The sequence below is a fragment of the Melozone crissalis genome, unplaced genomic scaffold (assembly GCF_028551555.1).
Source record: "Melozone crissalis strain CALT ecotype California unplaced genomic scaffold, PUWL_Pcris_2 ptg000027l_1, whole genome shotgun sequence".
Lineage (NCBI taxonomy): Eukaryota > Metazoa > Chordata > Aves > Passeriformes > Passerellidae > Melozone > Melozone crissalis.
Window position 1 is genome coordinate 2,896,224 of NW_026535805.1, and position 13,848 is coordinate 2,910,071.

Here is a 13,848-nt window from a genome sequence, read left to right on the forward strand (position 1 = left end):
TAGTAGCATTAAATATTTGCAGTGCTACATGTGTGTGTGTGCCATACACATGTGGGTATATATGTGTATATATCGTATATACACAATATCCATAATGTGTATACCAACTTGGGGATGTGAATATAAATCTGTGTTTAATAAAGAAATAAATTTCATAGGTTTTGGTTGGAAGTTTATACTCCCTCAGGGAATTATTTTGATGTCAGTTTGTAGTAGGAAACCTAGTTTGCTGAGTCTCTCTTAGAACCTGCTCTGTTCACTAAGGCCACGCTTCCAGTAGGACAAGGTCTAACATTGGTTAAACTGGAACAGGAACAGGAGAGGGAGCTCTCACAGCACGGGCCAGGAAAGGGGAGGATGAGGTGCCCAAGCCCAGGAAAAGAGGGGTAGAGGCCACCAACTGCAGGTGAGATGCACCATCACTCTATTCCTAATTACTGTGGTCCCTTCACCAAAGTGGCTTCTCCATCCCTTACTTATGTCACAAAAAAAAAAAAAAAAAAAAAAAAAAAAAAAAAAAGTGTTGGCTTAAAAAGACAGGAAATGGCTTAAGAGAGAAGCTACAGGTTAGTTGATGAGAAGCTCAATAAAACCCATCAGTGTGCTCCTGCATGCCAGAAAGCCAACCATATCCTGGCTGCAGCAGGAGCAGCATGGCAAGCAGGTTGAGGGAAGGGATTCTCCCCCTCTCCTCTGCTCTGGTGAGACCCCGCCTGGAGTGCTGTGTCCAGCTATGGAGTCCCCAGCATGGGAGGAATGTAGACCCATTGGAATGAGTCTAGAGGAAGCCACAAAGATGCTCAGAGGGCTGGAGCACTTCTCCTGTGCAGAGAGAAGTTGGGGTTGTTCAGCCTGGAGAAGAGAAGGCCCTGAGGAGATTTTACAGTCTCCAGTACCTAAAGGTGACATGTAAGAATGAATGGGGACGCACTATTTAGCAGGGTGTAATGATAGGACAAGGGAGGATGGCTTTGAACTGGCAGAGGGCAGCTTTAGATGAGAAATTAGGGAGAAATTTCTGCTGTGAGGATGGTGAGACGCTGGAACAGGTTGCCAAGAGAAACTGGATGCTTCAGCCCTGGCAGTTTTCAGGGCTGGGTTGGATGGTGCTTAGAGCAACCTGGTGTAGTGGAAGCTGTCCCTGCCCATCGGAGTGGGTTTGGAACTAGATGACCATTAAGGTCCCTTCCAACCCAACCAATTCCATTGTTTTATGGCATTATGACTTGCAGCAAAGGAAGTGCCACCTGCAGGACTCCTGCTTTGAAAGCACTGCACTTGCTGGATACAAGACTGTACAGCACTAAACTGGTATGGTTGTGTTTGTTGAATGCAGTGAATTTCAAAAGGCTTTCCAGAAAAATATTATTTTTATGCTATTATTTTTACAGAGCAAAGGCTAAAAAGAAAAGGAAGGGAAAGAAAAGGAAAGGTTGGATAGTGGTTATTATGTGAAATAGCTCCCTGACTGTGATGAGACATGGGCAACTTAGTTTCCATCCTGGTTCTTGAGGAGGATGGGTTTGGGCTTTTCCTCTGTCTTGTAACATCCCAGAGGAGTAGGAGGAGGAGGCTGGCTGTGCAGGGGACGAAGAGCTGTTGTTACCTGCCCCTCGCAGTTCCTGTGTGTGCTGTGGGTGGGGAACAGAGGGATATCTGCTGGGCTGGGCCAGTCCCACCTTGTTCCTGGAGCAGGTCCTCACTGTTTAAGCCACGTTCCTTTCCATTTTCTTCAGGACAGTGCAGCAGAATACTACCCTGTTCTTGAATCAAGGCCGTAGTTGAGCCTCTCTGCAATTGTTTCATGTTTGCTCACTTGTAATCAGCAGAAGCTATTCTGGCATGCTCAAATGTCCTGTTATGTTTCCTTTAAGAAATAATGAGATTAATGAATCTTTTTTCCCCTTAAAAGAGCTCCCTCTCCCCTTAGCTTGGCTTTCTCCCTAAACTCCTGCAAAGGTAAAGTCCATCTTTGTGCCTGCACTATCTTGTCCTAGTGCACTGTAAATGGTGTATGAGGGCTGCAGGATTTGCCTTCTGTCAGCCTCTGTCTGAAGTGTTGGCCAAAGCCCGTGGCTCCTTGGAGCTGCATTTCTGACCTCCATGTCAGAGTAGTGAAGACAGGTCTGAGACGCCTCAAGTTCAGTGGCAGCATCCCGAGATCTCATCAGCCAGAGCTCTGGGATTGCCCCTCTGAGCTTCCTCTCTCAGCAGTTTTGTGCCAGGCAAGCCGAGCTTTGCAGTAGTTGAGGTTATTGAGGAGAACTTCATCCCAAAGAGTAAGGCTCCCTCAAGCAGAGTTTGGTTTGAGTTCTCAGAAGGTCAGCGTGGGAAGCTCCCCATAAAAGCTGAACTTTGATGTTGTCAGCCAAGACAGATTCAGAAGATTTGGGAACATTTCTTTTCCCTCTTTATAATTATGTGAAACGCGGGAGACCTGTGAATAGGGTATTTTTAGATTGTACTTTCACATATACAGTATCATAGTATGACAGCAAATTAAAATTCTTATCAAATCCTTTTTTTTTTTTTAAGAAATGTAACTCATAGTGGAAAGTTTGATAAAGAGCAGGGTGCTGCTTGGCACAGGAATTCTGCTCTTGTTACTAAATGAAACATCACTGGTTGCTCTCATTTAGATGAACACTTTTGGAAGTTCTTTTTTTTAAGGCTAGCGGATTGGACTTCTAATTTTAACTCCTATGGTTTATAATTAGAAACATTTCCAAACTTGTTTACAAACACCTGCACTTGACAGTATGTGTCTGCAATTTTAGAAGGACTCACTTGTCACTTCCAGTGGGGGTTGAGAGGGCATCTGAGTTCTTTGTGTTTGTACAGTTAGTTTCAGGACACTGGAACAAAAGTACATTTTTAAAAATAAGGGTATGAGAATGTGATGTTTTGTGAGGGAGTTGCATGCACCTAATTAGCAAACAGGTGTTATTGAGTAGTTGTGGATTATTTCAAAGTCAGTGGGATTGATTGTTAGTGGTCATTTGGAGCAAGATCTGAACTGGCACCCAAAGGAGAAATTCCAAGAACTAATTTTAGCAGTTGAGCCTCTCAATTGGAAAAGATGTTTTACAGGTTTTCTGTTTTTATCTGTACTTAAGACATATTACTTTCTTGCCAGCTGTCCTTAAGAAGTTATTCAGAAAGAGTTTTAAATGACTTCTGAAAAAATCATTGCATTGTTATTTTATGTGAATTTGGAAGTGAATTGCTAAATGTACAGTGAATGGTGGAGCATGGCTCCCCTTGTTCCTGAGTGGGATGTGTGTGTTAAACAAGTCTGTATGCAACTTGTTTGTATTGTGGTGAGTATCATGCTATGTTACTAACTGGTCAAGTGTATCATCACATTAGAAGTGATCAAAATAATTTACCAAAATAAAAAAAAAATTCATTTTGGCACTTTACATCTGACTTTTAGCTGCATCACATAGGTTAACAGTGTTGCTTATCAATTCCTAGTGTAATGGGAAAGGTTATTGTTGCTAAAAATTGATGCTGTGTGGGAGGGTGTCAGGAAGAACCCTCCAAATATGCTTCAAGGGTACAGCTGAACCAGAAGTAGTCAAAGCAGACTTAAGCAGTAGTGGCATAAGGTGTCCTGTTGATTGCCTAATGCTCATGTTGTTACTAATTAGTATGAAAAACTCTGGTTAATTAGACCAGCCTGTTTGGCTGTTGTGTCCTCTACCAGGAACCATGGTCTTAGAGAAACTCCAATACAGAAGAGAATAAAGAAGTCACAAAGCAGAATGATTTTCACTTTCTGCTCTGTTGGTGTCCATAAAAGCATGGACCTGGATCCATTTGAGGAATCCACATTGATGTCAAAGGATCATGTCCTCAGAGGCACTCTACCAATTTCACTGAGAGTGGCTATAAGTGGAGTTAGGCACCTAAATACCTTTGGGTATGCTTGTTCTTTGAAAGCAAACCTGCAGTGTGCAGCCTCTATGTTGTGCTTGACCCCTCTGCAGGGCACACAGCATCACTCACTGGGGGGCCCTTCCAAAGCAATTGCTCAAAAGTAAACAAACAGATAATTAAATAAAGCTTTTGGAGTATGATGCACAGGTCTGAAGAATTAGCTTTTGCCGGTTGTAAACCAGCTGTGCCTCATATCTGTGTTTCTGAATTCCTTTGAGAAGTACAGTTTTAACAAGCATTCACTTTCTGTAGCAAACAGGCTTTAAATTTTTTTTTTTTTTACTTTTGAAACAAGTAGGCTAGCTAAAATTATGATGTTACTTAGATACTGCACAGCATAATTTCTTAGCTGCAATTAATAAATTGTGTTGTAACCATATTAGGCTGTTACCATATTTGAAAATAACTTTAAACATAGCTTACAAGCTCCAGTGTTGTCAGGGTCCCAGTTCATCAGAGTTAGAAATACGCGACATTTTAGAAATGGCTCATGATTCAAATATGACCAGAGAAATTAGACTTAAGTGGAATTTAATGCTACTTCTTGCTTAACTAGAAATTTCTCTTTTTATGGTGAATTCTGTCTGGAAATAGCACTTTCATAACTGATGTACTGAGAGAAATGCCAGTGTTTTCAGTTTTCCTCTTTTTCAGTTTGCTCATGTCTGTTCTGTGCCCACTTTCTTAAGTGTAAATATGTTTCCAAAAAGTTAGAGAAGGCTTGAAGGCAAGATCTATGCAAGTGTATAAAGATCCAATGATCCAGCAATACCTTGAACATGGGCAAAGACCTCTTTGATATCAGAAGTCTTGACTGACCATGAAGTTAGTGAGAAGATTTCTCAGATGTACCTGATAAGTAAAAAAATACCTCTGTGGAATATTTATAGAGTTATCTAACCTTCATGAGCCAGACCAGTTCTTAAGTGTGAATGTTTGGTGTACATGTGAAGTATCTGTTCCCAGGATAATCTGCCTGCTTCCTATAGGGAAACTGCACGGAAAAATCTTTCTTTGGGTGCATTTAAAATGATACGATCTTCCTCAGGAAATGGTAATTAAAGTAAAAACAGGAGTCATGAATGGAAAGAAAATGAGCTTCAGAGTTCTGCTTTGATTCTTCTTGTAAAAAATAATTCTTACTTCAGGTAAAATTATTGCTCCTCCCTAAGGATCCCATTGTATGATTGAGTACTTTGAGCCATAGCATGCACGGTATACCAGAATGGTCTAAGAATTGAATTAATATCCTGATAACTGGGCTTATGAAGGTATGTCAAATACCATCACATACCACAGGACAGGACTGTTGAGAAGGCAATATCTGGTAATGGTTAGAAATCAGCTGTGGATATAAGGGGACAGCTTGTAAATTGCCAGAGGGAGTTAATGTAGGTTCCTAGCTCATGAAGTCCCAGCATTGCAGTTATGTTTGCATCCCCAGGGTTGGAACACATTGCAAATCCCTGAGATGCAAATTCTTTGCCTGCGTCTCCCATGGTACATAGCTGTAAACCGGTCTTTGGAAGTCCATAAGTAGGTGTAAAACATGCACTTTCCATAGAAGTAATGACCTTAAAGAGGGATTGTGAGTATTACAATGGCCTATTGCAAATTATCTGTAGCTTAAATTTTTGCTTTTATTTTTTATTCCTGGTACGTATGTTTTATGTGAGCAGCTTTTTCATGTTTCTTCAGTAATTCCATGCCATAAAAATATGTGGGTTTTCTTCTTAAAGAAACTGTTATGTGCCAGTTGTACCTGAGCTGAAGGGTTACCCAGAGCAAATGTGTATGAAGTGAAACTGCTCCAGGATAACCTGCCTTGGTTTAGGGGAGAGTTAATGATAAATTTATTTTCGTGACCTGTCCGCCAAATATTTGTACACTAATTAGGTCCTATTTTGAGGGCAGAGCATGTGAGCTTCTAAGGAACCCCTTGTACAGAGTGGGAAGGGCAAGAGGATTTTTGTCCCTAGTAAATGCAAAAATGCAAACCCCACCTTTTTTATGTGACATCACCTAAATATGTGCATTATTTCTAAGTAGCATGTGAATCCTGGGGCTCCTATGGAGGCATTTCTTAAACTGGCTCACGGGAATAGCTGTAGCCAGCTCAGGTGTTCAAGTGTAGAGCGTTGGGGTAGAAACTGAACCGAGTCAAGGCATAATCATGGTTTTAACTTTATATAATGTCTTTTGCAATATAGTAGAAAATGACCCTTATGACTAGTGGCAGGACCTGTTGTATAAGTAATCCAGCCATGGTGCTGGTTGGTATCTTGCTTTTCACTTGAACCTCTCTGCGATGCAGGTCTTGGAGGAGTGAGTGCCTGGTGCAGTCTCTGCCTGACTCCTTGGTAAGTCATTTAAGTCTGTCTTTCTGTACAGTCACTTTCCAAACTGCTCAGCAAAAATAAGGAAATTTTTCATAGAGTGCTTTAAAAGAGAGCTGCTAATCAATTTTTCTTATTATTTTATGCCCTGTGATTTTTACACCACCCCCACCAGCTGGTTAATCATGCAAAAGCTGAACACTTCATTAGCCAGAACATGTTTGCCCATGGGCATTTCTGTAGTAAATTAGTTCTTTCTATTTATACAGGTAAGTCATGGCCAAAAGTCTTTAAGGTGCCAAAGGTAAGGGTTCGAATTAATTCTTTTTCTGAGTTTTCAAGAGAACTAGGTTTAACTTTGTGTGCTGTTGATTTGAAATTACTTCTGAAGTAAAGATAGTGTGGGTAAAAGAGCATTGTCAGGTTGTTTAGAGATGCATTGTGCCTTTCTGGATCTCAAATTTGGCCTTTGTAGTACAGGCAGCCTTAAAAAAAAAAACTAAAAAAGCCAAAAACACATACATGCACTCACACACACACACACACACATATATATACACATACATGTGTATGAATATGCATAGTGTCTTCATGCAGAGACTCTGCTTCTTTGAGTGGCATGTGGCATATTGACCTGTGTTTTTAATTTCTTACTCTGTGCCTTTTGCACTATTAATTGAAAATATGTGGTTTGCAGATGCTTTTTTGCCTCAAATCATATGGTGCCCTCTGAAAGCCTAGTTTAGCTTGACAATGAATTTAGCTTTCAGGCTTTGGCCATTGCAATATTGTTTGAATGCCACCATTTCCTGCAATCAATGTAATTTTATATCTACTTGGAATAGAAAGTCAAGATGGTGATTGCCTTAATTTAACTCAGTGTTGTATTCATTAAGGAGCTGATCCCAAATTCCTTTCAGATCAAAGTCTGTCTTGATTTCAGTGGAACCTTTCGGCGCACAAGGTGTGCGGTAGCCCTCTGAAATGTTGTCATTGTGACTAGTGAATAAAAACTAAATGTGTTGCTAAATTTAGGCTGTTGCTCATGTCAGCTTCCTTTTCTAAATGACGGTAAGTGCATTCCATAAATAGTATGCCTCTTATGTTGTCATATCTCTTTGGCTTGCTTTGCAGTATTTTACAGGATATTTGCAAATGAATTTTGTATTCAGTAGGCAGGGGATGAAAATAACACTACTCATTGGGACTCCATTAACCCGCAGCTAATGAGGAACCATTTGGAGGGCTGGATGAGTGTAATTCAGATTAGCCTGCATGCCAGGCTGCTCTGCTCCTGCTCAGGCTCTGCCCGTGCCACGCTCCCTGTGCCGCGCTCCGGACGGATGGAGCGCGGAGCGGCGCAGCTCTGACTCTGCCTTTGGCCAGTTAAGTTTTCTGTGCTTCGGCTCCCCTTTTGGAAGGTAGGAGAGGAGAGGGCGTGTGTGTGTGTGTGTGTGTGTGTGTGTACGCATAGATAGGTGACAGTGATCTTGACCTCCATGGTCAGGTGTTCTGGGATGTAATGAAATACTCCTCAGACACTCCACTCGTGCTCGCTGGTTGATAGCATTGTTACTTGTAGAAAAGGGTACTACATGGTGACAGTAAAGGTAGTCCAGACTGGCCCTTAATTAATTTTATTTTCGAAATCTATATTAGTGACTGTCGTGAGGGCACCTGGGCACTTCACATCAATAAAAGAATCAATTTAAAAAATGTGTAGACCAGAACTCTGTGTTCGCTAACAAAACTCCTGTTCCCCGTTGCGACTAAAGGTCAGTCCAAGGCTGGCCAAGCGGGCAGGACTCGCATTCCTGCGCCCTGGCACCTGCCAGGCGCAGCTCTGGCCGAGCACCGCCGGCAGCAGCTCCCGGTGCCCGCGGCCCTGCGGAGCCCGGCTCGCTGCTGACCGGGCACTTGGTGTCCCCTGCATGGCTCAAGCTGGTGTCGGGACTGAAGGAGAAGGTGGGGAAAGACCAAGCCCAGTTAAAAATGTGACTTTGGCAGTTGCTGGCCCTCCACTGAAGTGCAGGCAACAGGGACCTGGTGGAGCTGTGCTGCTGGAATAGAGGGAGGAAAAACGAGACCTTCTTCTGGAGAACAGAGTGGAGATCTCTAAACTGAAGAAACTTTATTGATGACAAATGTTACATTATGCAAGCTTAGCAAATTCTCTAGGAATATAATGCTTCCCAGTGTTTTCTTAACTTGTGTTAATATTTTATGATACCTGTGCATTAAGGGCCAGTTGCTGCAATGTTTAAGTGAGTTTGGGCTGGTAAATTGCTTTTGTGAACTTCAAAAAAAACCACTATTGGTCACTGCAAATTAGCTAAATTCCCAATCCCACTTAACATGCTGATGATTTAAAATCAGATTCTTTCTGTTTTTCACGTATTAAGTAAGCATGTATAATTAAATTAAATGTTGATGCAAAGCTGCATTTTACTTATTTGTATTAAGACATTTGAGGGAATAATCCCACTTCAATACATATCTAATTGTGCAAGCAGCACTGAAACTAGGAGTTCCTGGACACTGGTGTAATTTTTTGAATGTGAACTAATAATATATTTTCATGTCTTGAAATCCAATTGAACTCGAGCTGAGCTTAAAAATCCAAGATCTGTTTCGGGAGAATTCAGTCCCATCTGGCTGGTGGGTAGCAGGTGTGCAGTGTGCGTTTGAGGGAGGGAGGTGATTGCAGGGAGTGAAACATTTCTCTTTTCCTGTAAAGCTTTAATTCCAGTTTAATGCGGTGGTCTGAAGCTCTCTGCAGTTTAAGTTCTCGTGTAATTACCTACATCTATTGTTGGTCTCCATTTCTAGACAACATAATGGTGATGGTGAATGGCAGAAGCAAGTAAATGTCTAGCATTATGAAGAAATATGGTTTCTAATTCTCAAAGTTTGAATTTATTTTCTGTTACACCCAAGTCCCTTGTATGGGAGAGTGTGTTTTTACAAATTGATACAGACGTGATCTTGAAGACCAAATGAGAAAGGTTTCATTGCAGTGTTCAGGATCAAGGTCTTTTGAGTATTTTTGTGTGTTCCCACAGCAGCATAGAGAATGTTTTTGTTGTGTATATTTTTATAAAGAAAAAAACCCCATCTTATGTAATTTTTGTTTTCATCCCATAATAGACAGGTTCTACATTTTTTATTACTGCGGTTGTAATGAAGGAGGCTTTTTTAGTCTTTAAAAGTATTTTAGCAATCTATTGAATACTTTTTACCTCTTAACCTTAAGAAACTTCTCTCAGCCTTTCTCATTTTCTTCTTTCTCTTTCCCTTTCTTCATCTTTTGATCAGATACTGCCAGTCAACCCCTGCCTCTGTCTGCGAGCTTTTTGCTTGGGAGGTTCAAGAATCTGCTCTTCCTTGATTTTTGTCACTAGCTATCAAGTCAGCTCCCTTTCACACTCCTGTCGACTCTCCCTCTTCCAACTTCTAAATATTTCCTCTTCTTTTTATTTATCTTCACCGCTATATAACTTTGTGCTGAAGAGTCTTCCAGCGCATGAGCTTTTTATGGGAGTTGGCGTGCAAAGCACTTCTTACTTAGCAAAATAAGTAAGCAAACATACTTCTTTTACAGTTTTTGAGTTCACATTACTACAGTAGATGACACTTTTGCTGCTGTATTTCACAGGTTTTTTTCATGGTGAAGTGACTTAATTTCTAACGTAGAGTGGAGCTGCTGCTGTGTTGCCAAGGGAAGTCCATCTGGTTTGACAGACGAAATGATAAACATTTCTCTGGACATCCCTGTAAAGTTCTCCCTTTTGTTTGTTTGCTTTATGAAGTTAAATGGAAGAGGTCACCCCCTTTGACAGAGCAGATTCTTTTTTCTAGCAATCGGGCTTTGCAAGAAAACATTTTTTATTAAGCAAGTCATCCATACCACACCGTAGGCTGTTTGAGTGTAACAGTATGTTACAGTCTGCAAAGTTAATGCAGTTAATATTCAACTGAACTTTTGGGGGGTTGCTAATCCCTTAGGCGGGCTTAGCAGAAAGGGCAAACATATTTATAGCACTTTGAATCAGACTGCAGTGAACAAGTAAGAGTATGTGTTATACCATGCAAATGTTACACAATTTCAGGAAAGCTCAGTGCACGATCATCTTTTAATAGTGTTTAAGTTGATGAAATATCTTGTCTGTAAGCAACAGAGTTGTTGGTTCAGTGGACAATAGGTCTGTTAAAATGGAACTCATTGAAAGGTCTTGAGATTGTTGTTCTGGTGGTAAGTTCTGAAGGTTCTGAACTGATTTATGGGCTGTCTAATTAGGAGCTAACTGCATTCTTTAAGCTCTGTCATTTGTATTATTCCCTAATAGGATTTAATTGGACTTTGTCACGTATCTGGCTATGACTGAGTGTTTGTGGGGTTGTCAGCAGCCTCTTCCATGTAGACCTCGGGCTCTTACTATCTTTGTAGAAGTAAAAAGATCATTCCTGAGAGATCTTTGCTCCAGAAGTGTGACATGGAAGTGTGACACTGGACAGAGCTTACTTTGGTTAGAGTCATGGGCACCCCGGGCAAAAAGAACAAGAGTCAAGCCACAAGTTGCAGGCTTTTCATGGAAAAGCTGAGGCGCTCAGGCTGAGAATGTCCAGCAGTGAGGGCCACATCTCTGTGAGACAGAAAATCTCCATGTTTATGCCATGGACAAAACTTGCATTGAGTGCAAAGTTACACAGAAAAGCACAAAAAGGGCCCTGTAATGTTGCCATCCCATCAGGAGCCAGAGAAAGAGGAATTATGATCTTGGATTTTACATACAATTTGATTGTGTAGAGTTTTTAGGCAAATAAAAGACATCTGTCATTTGGCAGTCAACAAAAAATAATTTGTACTTACAAAAAAAATTATTTTATTTTCAAAGAGATGAATGCATTTGCTAACAGCTTTAATCTATATGATAAATTTTTAATGTCAATTTCTGGTACCCTATCAATGCAGAATACAGGCCTGACAAAGTGTCCATTCTATTCTTATTAAGGTTTTTAATATGTTTGACCTTTTTGGTTATTTTTTCCATTTTTTCTAGATATTAACTATTGGAAAGAGTGGCTACAACATGGAACCTGACTTTAAAGGGGGCTCAGGTGTCTGAATTTATACATGCACTCAATTAACTTATTGATTTGCCACCTTACCTGTACCCATTCCTTTCCTTCTTCTTTTGCTCTTTGTGAAGCATACTGGTCATTCATAGTACTTCAGGAAAAAGTCCAACAAAATAATTAATATATCAGAATTGTTGGAAAAATGGAAATACGTTGCAAAAGATTTTCAAATCTATTTGTTATATTTGCAGTTAAAAATAGCATGACTGAGTACCAGAGCAAGTTAGAATTTTGTATTGGAGTTATTTATATCTGAAGTACCTGAATATAACTAGTTTATTATGTACAAAATTTGAAATTCCAGAATATATTAAAACATTAGCTCAAAGGTCAAAAGCCTCTCCCAAGGAAGGCAGGAAATCAGAAGGAAATTTGGGCTAATCAGGTTCGTTCTGTGATGGTTGCACAGGGCTGATGTGGCTGACACCATTTGTGGCTTCCTTTGGTTGCCCATCCTGAATGTCCCTAGCTCATCATTGGATCAGCTTCCATGCAAATCCTAGCAGCATTCAGCCTTAAGCCTTGACCTCTATAACACGATCTTGTAGCATTTCTGTCATTGTACTGAGCAGTGAGTGCAGGGGTCCATTGCACAGAGTGTCCTGGTGGTGGAGGTCTGCTGAGTGTGAGCTGCACATCCTGCAGCCATCTAGGAGCTTAGAAATGGATTAAACCATCTGCAGTTTTATTGTGGAAACAGAGTTAACAGTCTGGTGATGTTAACTGTGCTAAAAGGTAGGGGTGTGTGTGTGTGTGTGTGTGTGTTACTCTGCTGAACTCTATAGATTTATGAGCTCTTTTTATAGTACCATTCCCAGCAGCATTCCCAGGAGCAGTCCAGGTCCAATCAGGACTGGTATGCCATTGTGAGAGGTGTTGTTCTAATTCATGTGTGAACGTGGAGTGGTTGCTGCCCTGAGGATATTACAGTGAAATTACAAACAGGATGAAGAATAGGAGGAGGTGTGGAGGAAAAGGAGGGCAGCTGCAGCAAGGTGCACTTGTCTGGTCAGGGTTATGGTACATACAGCCTGATGCCAAGTGATGGGCATTTCATTTATTTATAAGTCTGCTGCCTTCAAAACAATTAGCCTCTTTGTCTTTTGTGTGTGTCTTAGTTATTTAAGACAAAATGTGGAGGGTACGAAATTAATCATTCCCAAGATCCTCCTGCTCTGTCTCTAGCAATGACCAACCCCAGGCACCTCAAGTGCAGTTGTAAGAGCCTCACAATGGGCAGACTTGGGATAATCTTCTCTCTACCCATTCTCATCCTAATCTTTCATTATTAGGGATTAATTTAAGCTTTGAAGCATGAGGTTTAAAAAAATATTCTGTTTGTTGTTCCCCCTCCTCCACTGTCAACCTTGTTTAAAATATGAAATGTCCTCCCAAGCCTGCCATCTGAGCTGTTTTCAGGGTAATCCTACCTGCTCCTTGGTGTGTTGGCCAAACCTGCAGCTTGAGAGCTGCTATGGTGGTTTTGCTTCCTCTGGTGCCAGAAGGCACTGGTAGATCCTTTTCTCCAGGGAGGTGGGTGAAGGCAGAGGCAAGTTGAGCAGTTATGGCCTGGGTGTTCCCATGTCACCATATGTCAAAGCTGTGATGCTGCAGCTGGATCTCTCTCCTTTCTTTTAATATTTTAGTGGCTAATTTGCAGTAAAGCAGAATAGGAAATAACCATAAATAAATCTGGGAACCTTTGTATTAATTTCTTTTGCTAGCTGTGTACATATGAGCAGCTTGCCATTTGCATATGTGAATCTTGTCATAACAATTTTGGGAAGTGATTTGTTAATAATCAAGTTCTCAGAACAGCTCTAAATCAGTAATTGATGTACGTCTGGATAAAGCAAGCCTTCCGCCTGCCTGTTTTGTGGAGCATTTTTGGCAAGTTTCAAGCTAGTGTGAAAACTAGCCATCAGAATAAAATTTAGGACAGCTGGGATGCTTTGCAGTGAAGACTTTTGGCTCCACAGTTCAAATAATCACAATAGCAGCTCAATTTAGCCTTTGGCTGGGTAGGTTTGGCAGGGCACAATGAAAAATAATTATTTCATGGCCTGCTTATTTGTCCCTTAACAAATAAACTCTCTGACCTATGCAGGCTTATGTAAATATGCTGCCGTATGTGGGGTTGTAGAACACTGTCATGTCCCCATTTGGAAATATGTTTTATTTGCCCTCGTGTTGCAAACTTTTTTTAGAGTTCTGTTTTGGAAGCCAAGAAAGGGATAGGATATATCAGATACTGAAGCCCAGACAGCCAGGCACAGAGTCGAAAAAGCCATCTAACAGTCTTTTTTTCTGCAAACACATCCATTAGTATGCAGTGTTTTCACTGCTGTAATAATAAGAGCAATCATGATACGAGCAAGTCCGTCTCTTCGCAGCCTTCCCACGCGGGATGGAGAATGACAGCTCCTAAAGC

The 13,848-nt window shown here is 41.0% G+C and overlaps 1 protein-coding gene across 10 annotated transcripts in view; it reads left to right on the plus strand.

The window, feature by feature from the left end:
* ESRRG (estrogen related receptor gamma) overlaps positions 1 to 13,848 on the plus strand; it is a 368,263-nt gene that overhangs the window by 27,647 nt on the left and 326,768 nt on the right. For 4 of the 10 annotated variants that reach the window (XM_054279743.1, XM_054279742.1, XM_054279747.1 and 1 more), the window contains exon 2: positions 6,257 to 6,302. The exons of the other annotated variants lie outside the window; for them this stretch is intronic. The gene's annotated coding sequence lies outside the window, so the exon portion shown is untranslated. The remainder of the gene's footprint in view (positions 1 to 6,256; positions 6,303 to 13,848) is intronic. 10 annotated transcript variants of the gene reach the window in all.